At 39.4% G+C, this 27,939-nt stretch overlaps 1 non-coding gene across 1 annotated transcript; it reads right to left on the bottom strand.

Annotated features, from left to right (window-relative positions):
- Positions 1-12,074: 12,074 nt before the first annotated feature.
- On the bottom strand, positions 12,075-12,212 carry LOC119930194. Its single transcript, XR_005451682.1, has one exon. It is a non-coding gene; the product is annotated as a small nucleolar RNA SNORA7 (small nucleolar RNA).
- Between the last annotated feature and the right edge of the window lie 15,727 nt (positions 12,213-27,939).

Below are 27,939 nucleotides of genomic sequence, written 5' to 3' on the forward strand. Positions count from 1 at the left end.
GCCCCCCCCCACCTCTCCCCCTCATTCCCCTCTCCATCCCCCCTGTCTTACCTCCTTCCCTTCCCCACAGCACCTGTATATATGTATATATGTTTGTACATATTTATTACTCTATTTATTTATTTATTTTTTTTACTTGTACATATCTATTCTATTTATTTTATTTTGTTAGTATGTTTGGTTTTGTTCTCTGTCTCCCCCTTCTAGACTGTGAGCCCACTGTTGGGTAGGGACTGTCTCTATGGGTTGCCAACTTGTACTTCCCAAGTGCTTAGTACAGTGCTCTGCACACAGTAAGCGCTCAATAAATACAATTGATTGATTGATTGCAGTGCTCAATAAAGACCATTGATTAGTCGATTGATAATGAGCCAACAATCCAATTGTCTAACCCATTTACCAGGCACAGAGATACCATTAATATAGAAAGTACATTTAACAAGTACAGTGTTTTAATCAATCAATCAATCATATTTATTGAGCGCTTACTGTGTGCAGAGCACTGTACTAAGCACTTGGGAAGTACAACATATAGAGACAGTCCCTACCCAACAGTGAGCTCACAGTCTAAAAGAGGGAGACAGAGAACAAAACCAAACATACTAACAAAATAAAATAAATAGAATAGATATGTACAGGTAAAATAAATATATAAATAAATAGAGTAATAAATATGTACAAACATATATACATATATACAGGTGCTGTGGGGAAGGGAAGGAGGTAAGATGGGGAGATGGCGAGGGGGAGAGGAAGGAAGGGGCTCAGTCTGGGAAGGCCTCCTGGAGGAGGTGAGCTCTCAGTAGGGCCTTGAAGGGAGGAAGAATTTAAGAATTAATAATAATGATGATGGTATTTCTTAAGTGCTTACTATGTGCCAAGCACTGTTCTAAGCACGGGGTAGATACAAGGTAATCAGGTTGCCCCACATGGGGCTCACAGACGTAATCCCATATTTACACATGAGGTAACTGAGGCACCAAGAAGTTGAGTGACTTGCCCAAAGTCACATAGCTGATTAGTGGCAGAGCCGGGATTAGAACCCACAACCTCTGACTCCCAATGCCACGCTTTTTCTACTAAACCACACTGCTTCTCAATTACTGGGCATTATTTTATAGAGCTAATACATTGTCATGTAGCCATTATCCAACTGGAAAGTTGTGAGCGGTGATGGGTTTAAATATGCTTCTTCAGTTAGGAAGTCTCAACACGTGCTCTCTAGTTTTGCTTCCCCCCTTTTTAATTAAATATTTTTTTAAGCTTAATCAATTGACTTGGTAACTTAAGACCAACATACAGAGACAGTTGTAGTCATAGATCAAAAAAAAAATGCTTAGAGGCAGAAAGAGTTTGGAGAAAGGGAATGAATTTATCAAGAACTGGCTGGTTGAACCCATTATTAAAAATGTATCTCAGCATAGGGTAGCTTCATCCTTGTAATAATAATGATGGCATTTATTGAGCACTTACTATGTGCAAAGCACTGACAGTCACTCTTTAATGTCAGATCTGCTTCAGCTTGTCAATCGTGACCACACTCATTAAAGAGCCAAACCCACCAATGTTTTCTAATGACTTTCACTGTCCACAGACTTTACATGAAGTCTGATGGTTGTCTCAGTACTCAGGGCTTCAACACTAATCTTTTACTTTTCAGTTAGCAAGGTGTGTTTGAGGTTCATTGGATTGTGGATGATTTTTTTTCTTTTCACCCAGAGAATTGTTAAAAATCACAGTCACCTCGCTGGACTCTAACCCATGGGCTCTGACCTACATTTTGTACTCCGTGGAGCATGAAATGTTTTACAATATGTATGGTCAAATCAGAATTTGATGAGAAACTGTACTGTAAAATGGGCAATTCTGGGTCTCTGGATGGATAAATTCTGTTGCACTCTGACCTACTTTGGAGACCTGTGTAATTTTGAAGAGGTTGAACATGTTGGTTTTTGTTGAAAAATGGCAAATTGGGACATTTTTCCTGGCTTGTTCCGGCTCCTGATTTTTTCTTCATAACCATCAGAGTGTGTGGGCAGGTGTGTTTTAGGGTACAGTGCGCAGGGAGGGAGGGAAGTGGGATGAAAGCCCAGTCACATCAACCCATTAGATACTCTGAGCATTCACCCATTCAATCAGTCAAATTTATTGAGCGTTTACTGTGTGCAGAGCACTGTACTAAATGCTTACACAGATTAACTTGCTCACACACTCTATCATAACTGATTGATTGTAGAACAATCATACAGTCAATTTACTGTGATTATCCACCAGTCGATCAATTGTATTTATTGAGCGCTCAACAAACACCATCATTAGAGAAAGCAGCGTGGCTCAGTGGAAAGAGCACGGGCTCCAAAGAGTCAGAGGTCGTGGGTTCAAATCCCGGATCTGTCAATTGTCAGCTGTGTGACCTTGGGCAAGTCACTTAACTTCTCTGAGCCTCAGTTACCTCATCTGTAAAATGCGGATTAAGACTGTGAACCCCCCTTGGGTCAACCTGATCACCTCGTAACCTCTCCAGCCCTTAGAACAGTGCTTTGCACATAGTAAGTGCTTAATAAATGCCATCATTATTATTACTATTATTATTCTCTGGGCCTCAGTTACCTAATCTGTCAAATGGGGATGGGGATTAAGACTGTGAGTCCCCACCATGGGACAACCTGATCACTAACCTCTCCAGTCCTTAGAACAGTGCTTTGCACATAGTAAGTGCTTAATAAATGCCATCATTATTATTATTATTATTCTCTGGGCCTCAGTTACCTCATCTGTCAAATGGGGATGGAGATTAAGACTGTGAGTCCCCTCGTGGGACAACCGTATCACCTTGTAACCTCCCCAGTACTTAGAACAGTGTTTTACACATAGTAAGCGCTTAATAAATTCCATCATAATTGTGATTATTATTACCCCAGCACTTAGAACAGTGCTTGGCACGTAGTAAGCGCTTAACAAATACCAACATTATTATTATTATTACTATTATTATTACTACTGTCCTCCCTTGTACTTAGATTGTGAAAGCAGTGTGGGATAGGTTTTGTATCTGATTTGATTATCTTGTCTCTTCCCTATTGTTTAGAACAGTGCTTGACACACAGTCAGCACTTAAGATACTGCACAGATATTATTATCATCATTATTATTGTTATTATCGAAAGGGATAGGCCATCATGCACCAGTGCATTTAACAATTCCCTTTCCAGCCTCAAGTTTCTCTCTGATTAAGAATCACATGCTTATAAACGTTTCCATACCTCTCTTGAAGCAATAGAGGCTCTGTATTACGACCGCGATCGAAGGAACTGAATTCAGGTTTCATGAATTAAATGAGATTGTGAACACTGGGGAAACTTAATGGGGCATAAACCAAAATATAACGTATAACTTGGGCATTTGGGCCCACACCATTAAAATCAAGTGCGCGCCATCTAAAAAATACATACTTATAGATTGTGGATTTTCGTACTTGGACATATAGACTTTCAGAAGAAGCCTCATTAAGTTTTTAAAGCATTGGTACTTTTAAAAAATACATTATTTCACATAATGAAACATGGGAAGACATTTGTTCAGTGGCCCTTTGGAAAATACGGTCTTTGATACTGAGTAAAAATGTTCCTTAAAGCGGTTGCTTTCCATGAGTGTGGACAGCGTAAAACAGTCCGTATAAGAAACCTGATCTTGAGAGCATTTCGACTGACATAGCTTTCACTAACCTCATCTATCAATCAATCAATCAATCGTATTTATTGAGCGCTTACTATGTGCAGAGCACTGTACTAAGCGCTTGGGAAGTACAAATTGGCAACACATAGAGACAGTCCCTACCCAACAGTGGGCTCACAGTCTGAAAGGGGGAGACAGAGAACAGAACCAAACATACCAACAAAATAAGATAAATAGGATAGAAATGTACAAGTAAAATAAATGAATAAATAAATAAATAGAGTTTATTTATTCATTTATTTATTTATTTCATCTAGAGCTACTTCGTCAACCTGGCCCATAAATTCAGTCTCAGCTTTAAAAACTGAGCATTGTGAAGCTTTCCTCTTTGGAACTTGTGAGAAAGCGGGGCATTACGTGGCTGACTGATGTAGGGTAACTGGTGTGCCATAGTGGATATGTGGCACTTATTCAAAAGACATCTTTATTTTCTTTCTTTAAAGCAAGGCATGGTGTTTCTTGTACACTCCCCAGACAAACTTCTTCAAAAATCTATTGTAAGGGACATTATCCGTCAGATCAGTTTATACCTCAGCTATTGATGAGACATGAACTTTTCCTTTGCAACTTGAAAGAAGCAATTTGTAAAATGATCACCCAAGATCTGGAGTTCAGAACTGTTTCTTCTGGTTTTGAAATATACATCTGTTCCTCTAATTTGTTACCCTGAGCAGAATGTCCACTGAATAGGAGGTAAAAGATAACGTTTTGAAAGGTATTTCCTTATGGATACATTCTTTTAAAAAGTCTGTTGCTCAGGTAATTCTGTTGGGTTTATTTTCATTCTCTCTTGTTAGAGAAGCAGCGTGGCTCAGTGGAAAGGGCCCAGGCTTTGGAGTCAGAGGTCATGGGTTCAAATCCCAGCTCCGCCACTTGTTAGCTGTGTGACTTTGGGCAAGTCTCTTAACTTCTCTGTGCCTCAGTTACCTCATCTGTAAAATGGGGATTAAGACTGTGAGCCCCACGTGACCTGATCACCTTGTACCCTCCCCAGCACTTAGAACAGTGCTTTGCACATAGTCAGCACTTAATAAATGCTATCATTATTATTATTATTATCATCATCATTATTATTATTATTTTATGGTACTTGTTCAGTGCCTGCTACTTGCTAGGTGCTGGGATAGATACAAGGTAATCAGATTGGACACAGTCCCTGCCCCACATAGGGCGCATAGTCTTAATCCCCATTTTACAGATGAAGCCACTGAGGCACAGAGAAATTAAGCGACTTTCCCAAGATCACACAGCAGACAAGTTGTGAAGCCGGCACTAGAACCTAGGTCCTTCTGACTCACTCATTCATTTGTTCATTCAATCATATTTATTAAGTGCTTGTGTGCAGAGCACTGTGCTAAGCTCTTGGAAAGTACAATTCCCAAGCCTGTGCTCTATCCACTAGGCAACGCTGTTTCTCTAATTCTGTTGACTTCTGAAAAGGTGCCATTTGTACATCTATCATGCAAAAACTATAATTGCTTCACTACTCTGTTTTGGGGATACGTTAATTTAAACATACTGAAAGATTTGCTTGATATCAAGGAAACATGAATGAGTAATGAAAAGCTTGTATTTGTTGGAATGATATTTCTTAAGTGCTTCCTGTGAAATAATAATAATAATAATGATGGCATTTATTAAGCACCTACTATGTGCAAAGCAGTGTTCTAAGCGCTGGTGCCAGGCACTGTACTAAAAGTTGTGTTAGATACAAGTAAATCAGGTTGAACACAGACCATGTCCCACAAGACTCTCACCATCGCAATCCCCATTATACAGTTGAGGTAACTGAGGCCCAGGGAAGTGAAGTGACTTACCTAAGGTCACCCAGGAGACAAGTGGTAGATCTTATTTTATCTTATTTTATTTGTACATATTTATTCAACTTATTTTAATACGTTTTGTTTTGTTCTCCGTCTCCCCCTTTTAGACTGTGAGCCCACTGTTGGCTAGGGACTGTCTCTATATGTTGCCAACTTGTACAGTGCTCTTCACACAGTAAGTGCTCAATAAATACGATTGAATGAATGAATGAATGAATCTGGGATTAGAACCCAGGTCCTTCTGACTCCCAAGCCTGTGCTCTAACCACTAGCTCATTCATTCTTACTGCTACTACTAAAGAAGTATCCCAACCATTACCAAACCCCTCTTTGGACAGCTCTTCCCATCTGTGACCAATTCTTAGAAATCATAATTCATTCATTCAATCAATCGCATTTATTGAGCACTTACTGTGTGCAGAGCACTGTACTAAGTGCTTGGAAAGTACAATTCAACCGCAGATGGATACAATCCCTACCCAACAACAGGCTCACAGTCTAGAAGGGGGAGACAGATAGCAATCAATCAATCAATCAATCAATCAATCGTATTTATTGAGCGCTTACTATGTGCAGAGCACTGTACTAAGCGCTTGGGAGGTACAAATTGGCAACACATAGAGACAGTCCCTACCCAACAGTGGGCTCACAGTCTAAAAGGGGGAGACAGAGAACACAACCAAACATACCAACAGAATAAAATAAATAGGATAGAAATGTACAAAACAAATCAACTAGACAAGAGTCAGTACCATCAAATTACCATATACCATACCACACCATAATTACTCCTCTAAACTGGAAATTTGTGGTGGGCAGGGAACATGTCTATCGAAGCAGCGTGGCTCAGTGGAAAGAGCCCGGGCTTTGGAGTCAGAGGTCATGGGTTCGAATCCCAGCTCCGCCACTTGCCAGCTGTGTAACTTTGGGCAAGTCACTTCACTTCTCTGCGCCTCAGTTACCTCATCTGTAAAATGGGGATGAAGACTGTGAACCCCCTGTGGGAAAACCTGATCATCTTGTAACCTCCCCAGCACTTAGAACAGTGCTTTGCAGATAGTAAGCGCTTAATAAATGCCATGATTATTATTATTATTATTATTAAGTGCTTAGTACAGTGCTCTGCACACAGTAAGCGCTCAATAAATACAATTGAATAAATGAATGAATTATGGTGCTCTCCTAAGTGTTTAGTACAGTGCCAGGCACACAGTAAAGGCTCAATAAATACCACTGATTGAATCACTGATTTCCCCTTCCCTTCCCAACGCCCGGGATAGACCATACTTGGAAATTAACTAAACAGTGACCTTTTATGTGGAAACAAGGAACTGGAAAAAATCTTTCTTCCTATCCACTGATCAATGACATGAATTCACTTAGCAGAAGCGAGTATTCTGACCTCCAAATCCAGATCTGATGTGGTCACTCAGGGATATATAAACAGATTTTTCCATACTCCTCAGGATAAATTTAGTAAACTTCATGCTGGTAATGTGTTCGCTCTGTTTCACACATTAAATACCCTAAGGAATAAATATTATGCCTGGAATGTCTTAAACAACTAAATTATATAACAATTGAATATTTTAAAGAGTTTAATTATAATTTCAAATTAGAGAGCGAATTAATCCTCAAAGAAGTGTTTTCTCTTCGCAATATGTCTCAAAAGGATCTGAAAGTTATGGATGTGTTGTTGACAGAATGGTTTGGATCAGTTGACAGAGTTTTTTGTCAACAGAATAAAATTAGGAATGCAACCAAATTAATTTTACTTTATGTCTAAGTCATGCCTGACAGCATATGTTCAAAGACAGAGAAAACCGGATAGAAAATGTGTCAATTAGAGGGCTGTAAAATGAAATCTCTGTAACAAAACTGTTTGCTAAAGGGTAGGAACTACATTTCCAGCGTAAAAAGCTTCATGAAAGTATTTTTGCTTTGTTCTCTATAAAATAATTTGGCTGATAAATGTATGAGAGGCCTCTGCCCTGCTTTTATATACGCTTTCTGAGTTTTCAATTCCAAGGAGCAAGTCTCTGAAAAACAAATAGTTTGAGGAGAAAGGAAAATTTCATCATTAATCTGGGATTATTAAACAGTTTTCTTTCAGTTTCTCTATGTACCTACTGCTTAGTTCTTTGAAAAAAAAAGGATCAAAATTGGTCATTTAACATAGTCTTTATATTTTCCTTTTTTTGTTTCCCAAGGGCTGGAAGTTTTTTAACAAGTTTGATCTCATGATCTCACCTTACATCTTTGTGAAGGATGGGAGAGATAGGATTGGATTCCCATTTTATGGTGCTGGAATTTAGGCACCAAGAGGTTAAGTGATTTATCCAAGGTCACACAGCAAATCGGTGGTAGGGCTGAGATTGAAACCAAGGTTTTCTGACTCCCAGGTTCACATATTTTTTTTTCCAAGGCTCCCAGAAGGGTGTGGTAGAACATTAAACCAAATAGCCAGGCCCATTCAGATGGATAATATCCAGTGACCCAATCAATCAGACAATCAGTGGTGTTTATTAAGTGCTTTCTGTGTGCAGATCACTGTACTAAACATTTGGGAGAGTAGGGTGCCACACAGTTAGTAGACAAATTTCCTGCCTACAAGGATCTTATAGTCTAGAGAAGCAGTATGGCCCAGTGGAAACGGCATGGTCCTAGGAATCAGAGGACCTGTATTCTAATCCTGACTAGGCCACTGCTGCGTGACCTTGAGCAAGTTATTTTTCTGGGCCTTAATTTCTTATTGTCAAATAGAGATTCCGTACCTGTTCTTCCTCCAACTTAGACGGTGATCCTTGCATGGGGCAAGGTGTCCAACCTGATTAGTATGTATCTACCCTAGGGCTTAGAACAGTGCTTGATGTATAGTAAGTGCTTAACAAATACCATATTTATTATTAGTAGTAGCATTATTGCTGTTATCATTATTATTAGAGGGGGAGACAGACATTAAAAAAATACTTGTTTGCAATAATGATAATGGTGTACAGATTTGTACAGATTTATTACTCTATTTTACTTGTACATATTTACTATTCTATTTATTTTATTTTGTTAATATATTGTGTTTTGTTGTCTGTCTCCGCCTTCTAGACTGTGAGCCTGTTGTTGGGTAGTGACCGTTTCTATATGTTGCCAACTTGTACTTCCCAAGCGCTTAGTACAGTGCTCTGCACACAGTAAGCGCTCAATAAATACGACTGAATGAATGAATGAATGGTGGCATTTGTTAAGCACTTACTAAGTGCAAAGCACTGTTCTATGTGGTGGGGCAGATACAAGGTAATCAGGTTGTCCCACGTGGGGCTCACATTCTTAATTCCCATTCTACAGATGAGGTAACTGAGGCCTAGTTAAGTTAAGTGACTTGCCCAGAGTCATACAGCTGACAAGTGCCAAAGCTGGGATGAGAACCCACCACCTCTGACTCCCAAGCCCATGTGACCTTGGGCAAGTCACTTCACTTCTCTGGGCCTCAGTTACCTCATCTGTCAAACGGGGATTAATAATAATAATAATAATAATGCTGGTATTTGTTAAGCGCATACTATGTGCAAAGCACTATTCCAAGTGCTGGGGAGGATACAAGATGATCAGGTTGTCACACGGGGGGCTCACAACCTTAATCCCCATTTTACAGATGAGGGTACTGAGGCACAGAGAAGTGAAGTGACTTGCCCAGAGACACACAGCTGACATTTGGTGGAGCCAGGATTTGAACCCATGACCTCTGACTCCAAAGCCCAGGCTCTTTCCACTGAGCCACTCTGCTTAAGACTCTGAGCCCCTCATGGGACAACCTGATCACCTTGTAACCTCCCCAGCACTTAGAACAACACTTTGCATATAACAAGTGCTTAATAAATGCCATTATTATTATAAAGTCACAGAATTAGTAGGGAAAAGAAATATTTAAAATACATTATTGAAAGCATATCATCTAATGTTCAATAATTTAAAATCAGCTCATTAAAAAGTTCAGTTGTTTCAGGACATTAAAGCTCTGGCCCTTTGTTCTCTCACAGGCTGAAGCAACTGGAGACCAGCTGGAGCTCCTGTGACTAGGATTGGAAAGCTGGGGAGGGTGATGGTGGTCACTGATTGAGTGGTCAAATGAGGAACCTTGAGATGAGGAGAGGGACAGAGATTTCTTCCCCTGCACCCCTTAGGATTATGAGCTGGGTCAGCAAGCTCGGAAAGATGTGCAGCTGAAAATATCAGTAGGTACAAGATGACTTTGGATGAATTCAAGGATGAGTGATCATCTTCTATATGGAAACATCAGGGATGAAGAAAAACCATGTGTAATCACTAGAGGGAAGGTCAAGGAGGGTAATTATCGGTCCTCAAAGAAGTGACTAAGTCACCCAGGACTAACTCGTGTCTATGGGTAGTTTGTCACAATTCAGTCATCTTGAAACCCAAGTTCTCCCATGTGTCCAAACAAAGACTCTCTTGCTTTAACTCCAGTCCGATTGCTCTCAGTCCTTTTTCTTTGGGCCTGGGACTATCTGATAAACATTCTTCTAAAAACCCTTGAAGATCAAATCAGTCAGTACTGATTGAGCACATACTGTGGCAGAGCACTGTAGTAATTGAATTGAAGAGTAAAATAGAGGTAGAAGATGCAATCTACGTCTTCAAGGATCTTAAAACCTTCTCTTAACCAAACTGGTTTACCTCCGTTCACTTACGACTATTCTTACGTGGTTTTTTCCCCATCCTTTAATCATTTTTTTGATTCTTTGACTCTCTCTTCATTTGACATACATCCTTTCTGACATAGGTTGACCACACCTGAGCAACCTCTCTAAAAATGTCCTGGTCAGTACAGCATATTTCACCAGGTACTGGGAAGGCATCTCTGGGGTCCTTCACTATCATTTGTTTCCTGAGCATTCCTAGTTGGAATAGTTGAATTCCAAACTCAAAAGAAAATCAGTGAAAATATTATGTTATTCTGGAATAATTTTTCATAGTCCTGGGCTTTAAAAAATATTCACAAAAACTTCTGTCAAGACTAGCATGAAAAATGAGGACATTTGGCAAAGAGGTGATGTCAGATGAATCATTCCTCTGGGCATCCATTCGGTTTCAGGAAGACATGTGAATGTGAAATGAACAGTAAGGGCCCTAAACCTTGGTGAACCACTGAAACAAAATGAACCAGGCTGGCAGTAGACTAGAAACTTTCTGGCCTAATTTTCTGTCTAGGAATTCATATCCTCTTAGTGCCTACAGGAAATAACGTTCACTGCTACAACCTGGATGTAATATTGAAATAGAAAGAGCAGAAGGTGACTGGATCCTTCATTCAGTTTGTTCCAAAATGTCCTTTCTTCAGCTGTAGCAAGGCACTTAACTTCTCAGTGCCTCAGGGTCCTCATCTGTAGAATGGGGGATAAGATACCTGTGCTCCCCTCTCTCTTGGCCTATGAGTTCCACATGGGACAAGGAGAATGTCCAATCATCTTAGAGTCCAGCTACCCAAGGCCTTAACATGGTACTTGGCATATAGTATGTGCTTAACAAATACAACAATTGTTATTTTTTTCCTAGCACCATTCACTTGGGCTTTGCTTAAATTGAACTACATTAAATTGTACATTTGGTTTTTCCACTGGCCATGAATATTCTGAGCCCTTTCACAAACGAGTGAATGGATGTTCCTATTGGAACCACATTTTTTGTGTGGTATATTTTCAGTGCTTACTGTGTGTCAGGCACCATTCTAAATATTGGGGTAGATACAAGTTAATCAGATTGGACACAGTCCTTGTCCCAAATGGGGCTCGCAGTCAAAGTAGGAGGGGAAAAAAGGGTATTTAATCCTCATTTTACAGTTGAGGAAACAGGCTTAGAGAAGTTATCCAAGGTCACACAGCAACCAATTGGCAGAGATGGGATTAGAACCCTGGTCATCTGACTCTGAGTTCTATGCTGTTTCCATAAGACCATGCAGCTTTTCTTATTGTTTCTCCATCCTCTGAAACTTAATATGCACTACAGTGATGGATGACTGTTGTCGGTCAATAATGTATACAAATGAAGTCACTTGGATTATGTCAGAGTCACAGGCCTGGAATTGAGGGAGTGGAGGGCACTAGGAAGCAGCAATTGGTATCTTCAACAAAGAGAATGCCCCCAAATTTATCAAGAATCACAAAGTATAAGCTGAAGTAAAAGAAAGTTGGTGAGAATGGAATGCAGGAAGGAGAGAATACAGATGATTCATTGAATCACGTGATCTGAGAGGGATGGAATGCATCTGATATATCTTGTCTTGTCTTATGCCATTGAGTCGTTCCAGATTTATAGTAACACCATGGATACATCTCCCCCAGAACGCCCTGCTCTCCATCTGCAGTCGTTCTGATAGTGTATCCATAGAGCTTTCTTGGTAAAAATGTGGAAGTGGTTTTCCAATAACAACTTCCACGTTGTAAACTCCAGTCTTTGCCCTCAACTGTCTCCCATGCCACTGCTGCCCAGCTCAGGTGAGTTTTGACTTGTAGCAAATTGCTTCCCACTCGCTAGCCTCTGCCCAAGCTAGGAATGGAATGGGTAGGCCTCTGCTTGACTCTTCCTCCCATAGCCGAGACTGGTAGAGGACTGGAAACTCACCAGGTGCGACCCTGAGAGGGAATCTGATATACAGAATATGCCAAATTTTTGCCAAGGGAAGGGAATCTCTGTGAAGACTTAGTACGCTTAAGACTAAGCACTTAGTACAGTGCTCTGCACACAGTAAGTGCTCAATAAATACAATTGAAAGAATGAAGACTGAACCTACATTGGGAAGTTGTGTCTTCAGGCCCATGGACTTCAGCAGCAGAGAAAAGAAGCCAAGAAATATTTTCAGAATAGTCACAATGGTCAGCAGTTAACATATTCAATCCATCAGTCACTAGAATTGCTTGAGAGCTCACTCTTGAGGAAAAAGTGTTTAAGCCCAGAGTAGAGACAATCCCTGTGCTCAAGAACTTTACTCTTACCTTGCAAATATTGTCCCTATAAGTCTCTGCTGTGATCTTTCTCCTTCTGTGTTACTAATTAAATTGTGATTTTTGTTCTTTTCTGGTTTGAGAGTTCCATTCAGTCATGGTTACTGTGCCCTATAAAGAACTCTCAATGGGTTCCTGAATGGAGTTGTTATTTTCATATCTTTGTTTGTTAGTCCCAAATACAGGATGGTTGATTTTACTCCTCACTTTGGGTTAGTAATTTCTAGCAAGTGGGGAAAAAACTCCAGAATGTAATGACTCAGAGCTCTCCACCTCCCCAGTAGTATCATAGTCACTGATAAATTCTGGGCTTATATTCTACTAAGAATATAAAGAAACCAAAATATTATTTGAAGGCCAACATTTTCTATCTTCACAGTTTAGGGACACTGGTTCCAATTTCAGAGAGTAAGACTAAGGTTTTGCTCTCACCCTCTTTTGATGTTTATTTGCTCTCTCACGATTTGAAGGAGAAATCTTTGTAAGTATGGAAAATTAAAATGAAACTCAAACGAAGGCTGGTAGTGGCCAGAGGTTAAAACATAACTCCAGTCCATTGCTCTTTGCATGATCTTTGTTTATTTTTAAATAGCAGATGACTGATTAGCTCCATATTTGTTTTTGCTTTCCAATCTAGACATCATTATCATTCAGAAAACCCACAGTTTAGGAGTCACTGGTTTATAAGCTGAACTGAAAGAAGACGAACCTTTGTAAATTAACAGCATAGTTGTTAAGGATTCCTTCCCTTTGTGATGTTTTCTCAGTTTCCAACTTAACTGGTATACAACATCAATTAATTAAAGGCTGCCAGGGTTAGTTTCTTCATGGATCTATCAGGTTGCAGTTGATAGACGTTGACGTGTATGTGTGTGCATACCCCTGTGTCTTGTGTGTGTGTGTAGTGTGTAAAGGAAGCAATGACAAAGGAGACAATAATTAGATGTTTCAGGGAGTTCTTATATTATTTATTTAGTATTAATTTCCCAATGAGCAAAGCTAAACTAAAACCTGTCTTGTAGGAACACTTTCGTACATGGTAATGAGACAAATCCTACATTACCAGGCAGCAGACATAAACAGTTCTTTGATCCACAGTACAGGCACTATTTTAATTAGGCACCATTTAGCAAATTGTGAACATTAATTTAAAATTTATCCTGATACCTATGGCTTTTAGTCTAGACACAGCAGTTAGGGACTGATTTAGATGCTCTATATATGAGAGCTAATGAGAAATTCCCTATATGTATAAATCATATTTATTTTTCTCTACTATTCTATTCCTCCAAAGAAGAATGCATTTAGAGGTTTAAGCTTTGGCCCCGCATGACCTAAATGAACAGTTGGATTTATAATTCATTATATGCAAACTCCCTTCATTACCATCCGATATACATCTGCATGGAGAAAATTGCAGAGAAAATCTCAGCGGGTACAATGAGGGTCAGTAACAATAAGCAAAAATTAGCTTGGTCGCTGTGGATTTTCTTATTATGCTCTATAATTCCTAACAGTACAGGTGATGTGTTGGAAGTGCATTCTGGTTACACATATTTTTCAACTAATAATGGTATATAAGCTGAAAACTTTCCCAAAACACTAAAAAGCCCTTTGTTATATTCTGTATGGAACTCTGCTCAACACATTTCATAGGAGAAATGGGTAAGTGTGTGCATGAGTAGGGATTATTTTTGCCTCCCTCACAATGTCTGTTCAGACCCAGACGCATTACCATTTAATTCCTTTTTCTACGGTTTAGTTGCCTGTGTTTCTTTATCTTTTTCTTCATTTACCCTGGTGAGCCCTTTCTTTTTTCTTCTACTCATCTATCTGGTAGCACCATTCCCACTCTAGATAATAATTTCTTTGAGGGAGGGGACTATAGCCCCCCTCCCAGCCCCTCAGGAAAGAGCCCGGGTTTGGGAGTCAGAGGTCTTGGTTTCTAATCCCAGCTCTGCCACTGATCAGCTGTGTGACTTTGGGCAAGTCACCTGACTTCTCTGTGCCTCAATTACCTCATCTGTAAAATGGGGATTAAGACTGTGAGCCCCACATGAGACAACCTGATTACCTTGTATCTCCCTCACCGCTTAGAACAGTGCTCGGCACAAAGGAAGCGCTTCATAAATGTGATCATTATGATTACATATCTGTAATTTTATTTATTTGTACTGATGTCTGCTTCTCCCACTCTAGTCTGTAAGCCCACTATGGGCAGAGAATGTGACTGTTTATTGCTGTTTTGTACTCTCCCAAGAGCTTAGTACAATACTCTGAACACAGTAAGCGCTCAATAAATATGATTTAATGAATGAATAGTCGTATAGTTCTTCTGCTGCAAACTCCTTGAGGATAGGGATCATGTCTATTAATTCTGTTATACACTTCCAAACACCGAGTACAAGCCCTGCACGTAGTAGATGCTTAATAAATAGAACTGATCGTGGCACTTGTAATAAGGCAGAGTAGGAAACACAAGTCTTGTGTCAATATACCTAGACTTGATAGAGTTGCTTAAACCCATCGTGTTAAAGAAACTTCTCACTGCAGAGCAGAAACAAGCATTTTGTAATGAAGATGCAAAAAGGTGTGGAATCAGGAGAGACATTAAATCCCTACTTTGCCTTTATTTCCTTCCCAGATATCTGTTATCTTTTATACTCTGCTTAAGTACATTAATTATTATTATTATTGTGGTATTTGTTAAGCACTGACTATGTGCCATGCACTGTTCTAAGTGCTTGGGTGGATACAAGCTAATCAGGTTGTCTCATGTGGGGCTCACAGTCTTAATCCCCATTTTAGAGCACTCTGCACACAGTAAGCGCTCAATAAATACGAGTGAATGAATACGAGGTAATCAGGTTGGACACAGTCCTTGTCCAACATGGGGCTCCCAGTTGTAATCCCCATTTTCCAGGTGAAGTAACTGAGGCAAAGAGAAATTCATTTAAGAAGCAAAGAAGTTAAGGCCAAGGTCACACAGCAGAGATGTGGCAGAGCCGGGATTAGAACCCACATCCTCTTGCTTCCAAGCCCATGCTGTTGCCATTAGGCCGTGATGCTTCTCATAAATAGCACATCTATTTTCAGGATTCTTATTCCACTTTGGAACAGACAAATTTACCTCCTTTCTCTCCCTCTTCCTCTCCTCCTTCTCTGTTCCTCATTCCCTCCAACCTCCTGGATTACCTGTTCTTTCACTTCCTCCCAGATAAATGGGATTGAACATACACTAAAACTATTGGAAGAAGAGCTGGTTTCATCTTCACTAGGATCCTTCTTCCACCTAAATGAAACATTGATTTCTAAAATTGAATCTTTCTTTTTGGAATTCCTGCTTCATTTAATGAACTCCACATTAATGATGAACTCTCCCAGAGTCAGGGTGTTAATGGCACAGTACCACCTGAAGAAGAGTTAGTTAACATATGCATTTTAAAAGCAAGCAGGGTTTTATAGTATTTCTTTGATGAATTAATTACAAACAAAAGCCCCAGAAATTTTCTCAGTGCCTGAAAAAGTCACATATAGGTTTGTAAGCTATGTGCACATATCAAATATAATGAAAGATATATGTACATATAAACATGCCTATATATATATATATATATATATATATATATATATAGGTATCTTGACACAAGCCTCTTGATTGGCTATAAAGAGTTGTGTTTCCTACTCTGCCTTATTACAAGTGCCACGATCAATTCTATTTATTAAGCATCTACTATGTAAAGTCTGGTACTCGGTGTTTGGAAGTGTATAACAGAATTAATAGACATGATCCTTGTCCTCAATATATACATATATTCACTAATTCATTCATTCAATCATATCTACTGAGCACTTACTGTGTGCAGAGCACTGCACTGGAAAGCACAGTTCAGCAATAAAGAGAGACAATCCCTGCCCACACTGGGTTTACAGTCTAGAAAGGGGGAGACAGACATCAAAACAAGAAAACAGGCAGCAATAGTAATAAATAGAATTATAGATATGTACATATTGCTGTGGGGCAGGAGGAGTAGAGCAAAGGGTGTGAGTCAGGGTGATGGGAAATGGAGGGGGAGCTGAGGAAAAGGGGGGCTTAATCTGGGAAGACCTTCTGGAGGAGGTGAGCTCTCAGTAAAACTTTGATGGGAGGAAGAGAGCTAACTTGGCAGATGTGTGGAGGGAGGGCATTCCAGGTCAGGGGAAGGACGTGGCCAGGAGTCGACGGCGGGACAGGAGAGAATGAGGCACGGTGAGGAGATTAGCAGCAGAGGAGTGGAGGATGCGGGCTGGGATGGAGAAGGAGAGAAGGGAGGTGAGGTAGGAGGGCGCGAGGTGATGGACAGCCTTGAAGCCAAGAGAGAGGAATTTTTGTTTGAATTGGAGGTTGATAGGCAACCACTGGAGATTTTTGAGAAAGGGGGCTGACATGCCCTGTAGGTTTCTGTAGAAAGATAACCCAGGCCACAGAGCTGAGTATGGACGAAAGAGACTGGATATACATACATACATATGTATAGCTAGACTGTTATTATAAGTGGATATCAGCATCATTTACAAAAGCAATATATCATTTGTTATGCATTATTAATTTCCAGGACCACATGATTTCCCATCTAATAAGAGCCAAAGTCCTTAAATAATTTGGTAGGAATAAAATAACAAACAGTTGTATTTACCAAATTAAGCCTGGGCAAGCAACCTGTGATTGACTATTAGAGTCTGTCTGTCATTGATCAGGATATTTCTGATTTTGGCACAGAATGATCTTATCCTTGCTATTCTCGTCAATGGATAGGTCAGAAGATCAACCTCCATTATTATTGCTAATATTGATTTTCTAATGTAATATACCTTGTTAAATAAATAAAGTCAATACATCAGCAGACTAGACGAAGTTGAGCTCTGAACCATCTCTGGCCACAGTGCTGTTGACCCCAGTTAAAGGGCTGATGTCCAAAGATATGATCAAATAGTAAGTGAGCAAGCAAAGTATGATGGGAAAATAAGTCTGGGAATGATTTCATGGCTCAAGAAAACTCTAAGAAACTAGAAAGCTAGGAAACACTAGGTCAAATATTTCATTTTTTTTCAAGAAGTGTAGGCAAATACATTGGAAAGGAACCCACATTAATCAATCGGTCATATTTACTGAGTGCTTTCTGTGTGGAGGCCATTGTACTAAGCACTTGAGAGAGTGATATAATAGAGTCGGTAGACACACCTGCTGCCCACAAGGATCTTACAGTCTAGAGGAGGGATACAGACATTAATATGAATAAACAAATTATGGATATGTCCTTAATAATAATAAATAATAATGGCATTTGTTAAGCGCTTACTATGTGCAAAGCACTGTTCTAAGTGCTGGGGGGGATACAAGGTGATCAGGTTGTCCCGCGTGGGGCTCACAGTCACCATCCCCATTTTACAGATGAGGTAACTGAGGCTCCAAGAAGTTAAGTGACTTGCCCAAGGTCACACAGCAGACATGTGTTGGAGCCGGGATTCAAACCCATGACCTCTGACTCCAAAGCCCCTGCTCTTTCCACTGAGCCATGCTGCTTCTCAAGTACTGTGGAGTCCTTAAATGCTGTGGAGCTGAGAGAGGGGCAAATAAAAGGGGCGAATCCCGGTGGGTTATTACAGAAAGATAGAGAAAGAAAAAATATTTCTAGGAATTTGTGAAGAACTGAAAGAAAGCTGTCTGAAATGAAAAGTGGTTTTACTAATGGGAGCAAGTGGTGGTGTTCTCCCATTTTTTTTTTCTTTCTCTGCTCTAGCATTAGAAATCATGTCCAGAGACTCTGGCATATAAAAACGTAATCACATTCACTCAACATAGAGAAGCAGCATGGCCTTCTGAATATTCATTCATTCAATCGTATTTATTGAGCACTTACTGTGTGCAGAGCACTGTACTAAGCGCTTCTGAACAGAGCATGGCCCTGGGAGTCAGAAGGACCTGGTTTCTAATCCTGGCTCTGCCACTTGTCTGCTGTGTGGCCTTGGGCAAGTCATTTCACTTCTCTGTTCCTCAGTGACCTTATCTGTAACATGGGGATTAAGACTATGAGCCTTGTGGGGGGCAAGGAGTGTGTCCAACCTGATAAGCTTTTATCTATCCCAATGCTTACTACGGTGTCTGACACATGGTAAGTGCTTTACAAATATAATTAAAAAAAATTCAAACTGCACCCAAAATAAATTGAAGGTGAATGGTTAATTGAAACCCATAACTTTGGTCAGAAAAGTGCCCCACTGTGCATAGCATTAGAAGAGGGAGAATTTTGGACCTTCAAAGCCTTTCCTTTTAATTTACTCAAACGAATAGTAACAAGGAAGCATGGCCTTGTAGATAAAGCAGGGCCCTGGGAGTCAGAAGGAACTTGGTTCTAATCCTGGCTCCACCACTTGTCTGCTGTGTGACCTTGGGCAAGTTACTTCACTTCTCTGTGCCTCAGTTACCTCATCTGTAAAATGGAGATTAAGCCTGTGAGCCCCACATGGGACAGTGACTGTGTCCAATCTGTTTAGTTTGTATCTACCCCAGCACTTAGAAGAGCGCTTGACACATAGTAAGCACTTAACAAATACCATCATTATTTATCATCATTATGAAATCTTAGCTAGTATAGCCCCTACCTGAAAAAAAAAAGGTGAGAAGGGAATCAGGTTTTTTTGCTTTGTTTTGTTTTTGTTTTCTTTTATAATGGCATGATCCCTCTGATCAGAAAACCTTTGCTGGATTCTCCACAGAGGTAATTCTATAATCCCCACTGATTTTCCTGTTGTTAATAACTAATGGAGAAGGGCCCTTCTAGCATAGTGGCGGGAACAAAAATAGAAGACTTTATCCTTTATAATTAATGCAGCCATCTTATTATCAACTCTCAATTATGGCTGCTAATGGAAGAGAGCATCCTTATGGAAAATTCCAGCCACAGATGATGCAAAGTGGCATGATGTCTCGGGGTTTAGTTGGGCAGGTTGGAGACAGGAAAGGGATTGGGGAAGTCTGCCCAAGCCAGTGGAGTTTGAAGGCAGCCACTGTCATTGTGGATTCTGGGCACATTAGTTTAGGTAAACAGCAGGAGGAAGGTACAAATTCGCGTCTTGTGAGAATCAAGAAAGCACCAACAGTCAGTGATGTCTTTATGAAATATGATGGACAACTCTATACATATAGGTAGAGTAATATAATATAGATTGCATCGGTACCTTTATTTATATTAATATCTGTCTCCCCCTCTAGACTGCAAGCTCATCGTGGGTAGGGAATCTGTCCATTATATTGTACTCCTCAAGCATCTAGTACAGTGTTCTGCATAGAGTAAGTGCTCAATAAATATGATTCACTGACTGACTGACCTTTCCATCTGCAGATGCCTTGTTCAGGAGATAGCACAAGCCAAAATCTCTGATTTTGTTTTGGAAATTTTCCTCTGGGGAGGGGCAAAAAAAAAGCACTGCATAATTTAATGACTCATTTGTTGTATCAAGAAGCCAAATATGATAGATATTTTGAAACTCAACTGGAGAGTAATGTCTAATTAGAATCTGTGTTAAAAAACAATTGCATTTGTTTAAGGGGAAAATTGTAATAGAACTAGTCTCCCCATTAAATTAACATTATATAGTCTTTTAATGAATACCTTAATTAGCTATCTTTATTATTATAAACACTTTACAAATACAGCTGAATTCTACAACCCCATTCATATGACTAGACCTATTAGCACGATGGAGTTAGGATAATTTAAGGCAGAGATCTTCTAAACCTCCATCCCTGGTCCCTTCAATCAGAAATGTGTGAAGGTCACCTGAACAGGCAGGTGGGAGTTCACCATGAAGAGCTAAATGTTGACCTTGTACATAGTTTAGAATATTAACGGTTAACAGCTGGTACTTCCAGACTCATGTTGAATCTTTATTTGTTTGCAAGCTCCTTGGGAAAAATACTGTGTTTACTAAACTTCTAAAACGCTATTTCAAAATCCCTTTTAATGAGCTGCAGCAGCGGATAGTTCATGATCTGCTTTAGCTGAAAACTCTGAAAACCGTCCTGAGTAGGTTTTTCACTCCTGTTTAATAGTATTTACTGAGTACTTTGAGCTCAACACTGTACTAAGTGCTTGCAAAAGTTCAATAGAGTTTGTAGGCAAAATCACTGCCTTCAAGGAATTTACAATCTAATGAGAGAGACAGACACTAAACTAAATTATAGATAGGGGAAAGACGTAGAGTATAAGTATATGCGTGAATTCCTAAGTGCTTAGGTGTTAGAGTGCTTACCTGTTAAAATCACTTCATTTTAATGGGATTGGAATGAGTGTGATTTTGATGCATTTACATAAAGTCAATCATTTTTAAGAAATGACTTTTAAGAGCAAATGACATCTAAGAATCTTCATGATCATTTCATAAATATTCCTCTAAGGAGGGATAGTCAGTTAGCAGGGATGAACAGTATGGAGTCTTGCTAGAATACTTAAATCTATTTTGGGGCTCTTTTTTTTTTTGTGGTGCTGCTAGAATTGGTAGAAGTCCAATCTGGAAGAAGCATCTAACATAGCATTGTTATTTAATTAAAGTCCTATATGCACCCCTTTCTTCAGGAGTTTCATGGGAATGAATACTTCAAAAGATATTTTTCTTTCATTGTTCTGCCAGGAGTGTTGTCACATTAATATAGCTAATTTGGATTCAAAATTAATTATGACAATTTTAGATTATGAAAAAAACTCCAGATGACTGTGTGGGCATTGATAGGACCATGTGGGTTAGAATTCATTAGCCAATTGTTATAAAAATGCTGCAAAGAACATTTCAGAAAGCAATAACACTTCGAAAGAAATTTAGTTTCACTTGGAATGAATAAAGGTCTGAGGGAGCTGAGGCAGAAACTACTCCTTACTTTCTGCCGCCATGGGCCAGTTATTTCAACAATTCATCTCAGTTTGCTTATCTGAACACTGGATGAACTGACCTGCTTTCCCGATGATGAATCCAAACTAATTGGTGATGGTACAGCACTTTGTCAATCAACCAATCAATCTATCAATCAGGCACTCTGGAAATATTCAAACCAGAGGTGAACAATGGGGGAAATTCTGCTTTTCTCGCCCTTGCTCAACAAAGTAGAAGAGAGATGAGGCATTGGTGGACTAGGAGAGGAAAGAAACAAGGCAAAAACAACTCCTCTTTAGGAGCTCCACTCCTCTTTATCCCTAAGGGAGAGATCATAACAGTGTTTTGGAAGTTGAAGACTTTGATCTTAGGACTGCAGTCTTTTAAAAACGTCAGCTATTTCTTTGATTCCTAATAAGGAAATGAAAAGAATCTCATCTCCTCCAAGAGGCCTTCCCTGATTAAATCCTCATTTCTTTTTCTCCCACTCATTTCTGTACTGCCCTCACTCTTAGATTTGTACCCTTTATTTCTCCCCACCCTCCAGCACTTGTATACATATCTGCAATATATATATTAGAGATATATTATATATATATGTATTAAAGATATTATATATATAATATATAATCTCTAATATATTGTATCATTATGTAATATCATATGATTATATAATATATAATATCATTGTAATATTATATATTACTTCTAATATATTAATTATAGTATAATTATTGTCATAATATATAATATGTATTACCTCTGTATATATTAGAGAAGCAGCCTGGCTCAGTGGAAAGAGCACAGGCTTGGGAGTCAGAGGTCACAGCTTCAAATCCCGACTCTGCCAATTATCAGCTCTGTGACCTCGGGCAAGTCACTTCACTTCTCTGGGCCTCAGTTACCTCATCTATAAAATGGGGATTAAGACTGTGAGTCCGCTGTGGGACAACCTGATCACCTTGCAACCTCCCCAGTGCTTAGAATTGTGCTTTGCACATAGTAAGCACTTAATAAATGCCACCAATGTTATTATCATTATATTAATGTCTGTTTCCTCATCTAGACGGCAAACTCCCTTTTTTATTTTTAATGGTATTTGCTAAGCAGTTACTATGTGCCAGACATTGCTGGGGTAGATACAAGGTAACTCATTCATTCATTTATTCATTCAATCGTTTTTATTGGGCGCTTACTGTGTGCAGAGCACTATACTAAGCACTCAGAAAATACAATTCGGCAACAGATAAAGACAATCCCTACCCAACAAAGGGCTCACAGTCTAGAAGAAGGGAAACAGACCTCAAAACAAGTAGACAGGCCGCAAGCAATCAGTTCGGGCACAGTCCATGTCCCACTCTGGGCTCCCAGTCTTAATCCCCATTTTACAGATGAGATCACTGAGGCACAGAGAAGTGAAGTGACTTGCCCAAAGTCACACAGCAGATAAGTGGTGGGGCAGGGACTAGAACCCAGGTCCTTCTGACTCTGAGGCCTGTACTCTTATTCCTTGTGGTCAGGGATCATGTGTACTAACTATGCTATAGTCTACTTTCTTAAGTGCTTAGTACAGTGTTCTGCATGCAGTAAGCATTCAATAAATAAGATTTAGTGATTGAATCAAGATAAAATACAAGTGTGTAAAGGTTAGTATTCATATAATAGCCCATTGGACTGTAAGCTCCTTGAGGTCAGGGATAGTTGTCTAACAATAATAATAATGGCAATTATTAAGTGCTTACTATGTGCTTTGCACTGTTCTAAGCACTGGGGAGGATACAAGGTGATCAGGTTGTCCCATGTGAGGCTCACAGTCTTCATCCCCATTTTACAGATGAGATAACTGAGGCACAGAGAAGATAAGTAACTTGCCCAAAGTCACACAGCTGACAATTGTTGGAGCTGGATTTGAACCCATGACCTCTGACTCCCAAGCGGGTGCTCTTTCCACTGAGCCACGCTGTTTCTCTAACAACTGTAGTGTATTCTCCTAAGTCCTTAATGCGGTGCTCTGCACAATGTAAGTGCTCAGTAAATACCATTGTTTGATTGATTAATGATAGCCGTGAGAATGAATCTCTAGTGAAGTTAAGCACTTGATAGTCACTTTCCCTCAACTGCTCAGCACTTACATTCATAGCCACAGTTTATTTTAATGCTTGTCTCCCCCTTTAGATTGTAAAGTCCTTGTGGACTGTGTCTGTTGACTCTGATGTATTGCATTCCCCCAGGTGCTCAGTGCTGCACAAAGTAAGCATTCAATAAATACCACTGATTGTTTGATTATCGATGGACAAAACAGTATCGGTACCGTATGTTTCTTAAGCCAGCTTGGTCGGTACATTGCTCAATAAAGCTTGGGGAAAATAATTATCTGATTTGCCTAGGAAGAGATACAACACCATTTCAGAAAATGCAATTCTGTAACTGCATTCAAATTTGAACTATTTTTTTTTTCTAATCACGTCGGTTCATTTTTGGAGAGAGAAAAAATCTCAACTGGAGACAATATAGTATTGTTTACAATAGGCATATGGGCTTCATGGCTGTAACATCTTTCACTGTAATGAGGAATATTGCACTCTTTCTTTATTTGATTTGGGATCAGCCTGTTAGTCTAGAAATGACTATTTTCTACAGCATGAGATGGTATTAATTTTCACAATACACTCTCTAAAAATGACATTTAATATGTTTATCTAAGCTATCCCATAATGAACACCCACACTAAGGCTTAATTGTCCTCCTCCTTAATGGAGAGACTTTTGTATATGTATAACGAAATTAATCTGGTTAATATTAAAAAAAAATTGCCCTTGATTATCTTTTCTTTTTGCAACCCATACACAAAGGTGGCTAGTAGAACAGGGCTTTTTCCTCTGGGTGGAAGGTTATAGCATTAGATTATCACCTAGACATCTAGATCAATGGGAAATTGGCTTAAATTTGTGTATATCAAAAATTGGAATGTCTGATCTCTTTTGTTGATACCGAGCTCGTTTAGAAAAATGATGTCATTTTGGTTATTATCACTCTGGAATCTCAGTTAGAGCAATGCAAAAAAAAATGAGCACCTTTTGTGAAATCAGTTAAAAAAAATTGGGAACCGTAATTTAGCTTTAAATTTGCTAGATTGTTCTGTTATTTTGAAAGGCACTTTCTCAGGTAAAATCCTCTTGTCATTTTAGCTAATGCTGTATGCCCACTTTCACTTGGAGAAAAATAAAATTAGTCTAGATTCAGATAATATTAAGATTCTGGAAATTATTCCAAATGAAGCCAATTTCACTTTAGTATTTCATGATGCCTTCAGAATTTTGTACCCCCCACATGACAATTTAATGTCTTGAGAGTTTATCATACTCCACAAATTGGCATCAGAATTGGGAATAAACCTGCAAAATCTTTCAAGCTAGACTCGTCTTTCTCTTCCTCCATCTCTTTCTCATCCTCTCCTCTTCCTCCTAATCATTCTCATCCTCTTATCATCAAATCATCCATTATGATTCCCCCCAAATCAAATATACTAAATGTAGATCATTAGTTTTAACTGCATGTTTTGAATTGAGGCTCATGTGTCAATTCCAATGGGAGATGTCATAATCATCAACGTCATCATCATCATCAATAGCAAGTAATAATAAAGTGAAATATATACCAAAATACACTCCGTGGAATAAATAATCATAATAAATACCACTATCATCATTTTTTCCTTGACCTAGTGCTCATTTTGAGAAGCAGCATGGCTCAGTGGAAAGGGCTTTGGAGTCAGAGGTCATGGGTTCAAATTCCGGCTCTGCCAATTGTCAGCTGTGTGACTCTGGGCAAATCACTTAACTTCTCTGTGCCTCAGTTCCCTCATCTGTAAAATGGGGATGAAGGCTGTGAGCCCCACGTGGAATAACCTGATCACCTTGTAACCTCCCCAGCACTTAGAACAGTGCTTGGCATATAGTAAGCGCTTAATAAATGCCATTATTATTATTATGATGATGATGATGATGATGATGCACTGGGGTTTAGCAGAAAGAGTACAGGATTGGAAGTCAGGAGAAATGGATTTTTAAATGCATTTCTGTAATTTCAGCAGAATCAGTTTCTGTTGGGTTAAGATGAAACATTGTGGGCTACTGGAAAGAGCACAGGCCTGGAAACCAGTTGACCCAGATTCTCATACCAGCTCTTTTGTTTGCTGAGTAAAATTTATCGGTGCCTCAGTTTCTTTATCAATAAAATGTTCTGCCTCCTACTTAGGCTATTACTCCCATGTTGGACAGGGATTTTGTCGAACCGGATTATTCATTCATTCATTCAATCATATTTATTGAGCACTTACTGTGTGCACAGCACTGTACTAAGCACTTGGGAAGTACAAGTCGGCAACACATAGAGACGGTCCCTACCCAACAACAGGCTCACAGTCTAGAAGGGGGAGACAGACAACAAAACAAATCTTGTATCTACCCCAGGGCTTAGTACAGTGCTTGGAACATAGGAAGTGCTCAGGATATACTACTATCATTATTCTTCGAACCTCAGTTTCATCATCTATAAAATATTGACTCAATATCTGTTCTCCCTCCTCCTTAGACTGATAAGGCCCATAAGGGACAGGGACTAGATTCCACTTCATTATCTTATATTTTCCCCAGTGCTTAGTACAGAGCTTAGTACACAATAATCACTTAACAAATACCACAATCGTTATTGTCATTATTGTCAATAATGGTAATAAGCATAATGATGATAATAACAATAATGATCATAATAATAATCTGGAGATTAATCTATAGCTCCTGGGTTCACTAAATAAAAATTTTCAATTTTCTCGCTTAGGGATCGACATATCACTTCCCGATGCATGCACCAAAGCTCTGTAGATATCTCACCATCTTTTATTTTAAAATTTCAGGAGCTGAGTGTTCTATCCAAGCCCACTAAACCGATCCTTTTTTTTATTTCTTCAGAGTGGATGAGCTCCTCCTTTTTCGCTGGAAGTTTAGTCCTGTCCCCAATGTAACTCTGGGGTGATGTCACTCTGCTTTGTTGGCCGCTGCCCTTTTTCTCAGTGCAACCACAGGGCAGAGTAAGGAAATGTGAATTTACGCTAGCTCAATGGGAGGCTAAACTGAAGTTCTTCATTCAAGTTTGGCTTTTGTATTTCAAGCCTGAGGTGAGCTAGCTCCTGAGATCACTCTAGGGTGTAACTGAGGTAAACCACAAGATTTATGGAAACTTTCAATTTTCTTAAAGACAAAAGGAAAATCTTCAGAATATGTAAGAATGAAATGGGTAAGAACATTTGTAGGCACCGAACCAAAAACCAAGATGTTAAGTTTAGTATTCCAATCACATGCCAATAACCTAAACAGATGATGTGAATCCTGATTAGAGAGGCTCAATTTAGATTGATAGATAAATACAAGGTAATCAAGTTGTCCCACATGGGGCTTACAGTCTCAATCCCCATTTCACAGATGAGGTAACTGAGGCTCAGAGAAGTTAAGTGACTTGCCCAAGGTCACACAGCTACAAGCGGCAGAGCCGGGATTAGAACCCAGGACCTCTGACTCTCAAAACCGGACTCACATCACTGTCTCAAGCGACCAAGCACAAAAACAGATGGGCCAGACTTGTATATGGTAATCGGTAGCAAGTGGTCCTCTTCAAAGAAAAGCTTCAAGGAGACTGTGATCCCAAAAGGCAGGATTTAATCCGGCCTTGGTATTACTGTAGATTAGCAATACCATCTTTATAAATCAATACCCCACTAAAAGAAATCAAAGATAAACCCCCCAAAAACAAATGACTAATATCTCCATAGGAAGCTGTTTGGAGAGAAATACAATTTGACATACTCAGCAGAGCTTAACATTTTCTAAATAAACCATATTTCTAAAATTGTAGATACAGAAAACCTTGAGAAATCTGGAATTGACGGGGGAAAGGGAGGTTTCTCTGAAAGAGAGGTTTTTAGGTTTTAATCTCCTGGCTAGAGTGCAAACCTCTTGAGGTTAGTAATTGGGTTTTCTAATTCTATTCTACTTTCTCAAGTGCTTATAACAGTGATATGCACATAACTAGGTGTTCAAGTGATTTGACTGATTGCTTGGTTGACTGAAATGGACTGCCCATTGTATAGTGGTTCTGGTTATTCACTGATTTGCCTAGGACAGACTTTATAGAAGCAGCGAGGCTCAGTGGAAAAAGTCCGGGCTTTGGAGTCAGAGGTCATGGGTTCAAATCCCAGTTCTGCCAATTGTCAGCTGTGTGACTTTGGACAAGTCACTTAACTTCTCTGTGCCTCAGTTACCTCATCTGTAAAATGGGGATGAAGACTGTGAGCCCCCCGTGGGACAACCTGATCACCTTGTAACCTCCCCAGTGCTTAGAACATCATCATCATCAATCTTATTTATTGAGCGCTTACTGTGTGCAGAGCACTGTACTAAGCGCTT

Source organism: Tachyglossus aculeatus, chromosome 6, assembly GCF_015852505.1.
Source record: "Tachyglossus aculeatus isolate mTacAcu1 chromosome 6, mTacAcu1.pri, whole genome shotgun sequence".
Lineage (NCBI taxonomy): Eukaryota > Metazoa > Chordata > Mammalia > Monotremata > Tachyglossidae > Tachyglossus > Tachyglossus aculeatus.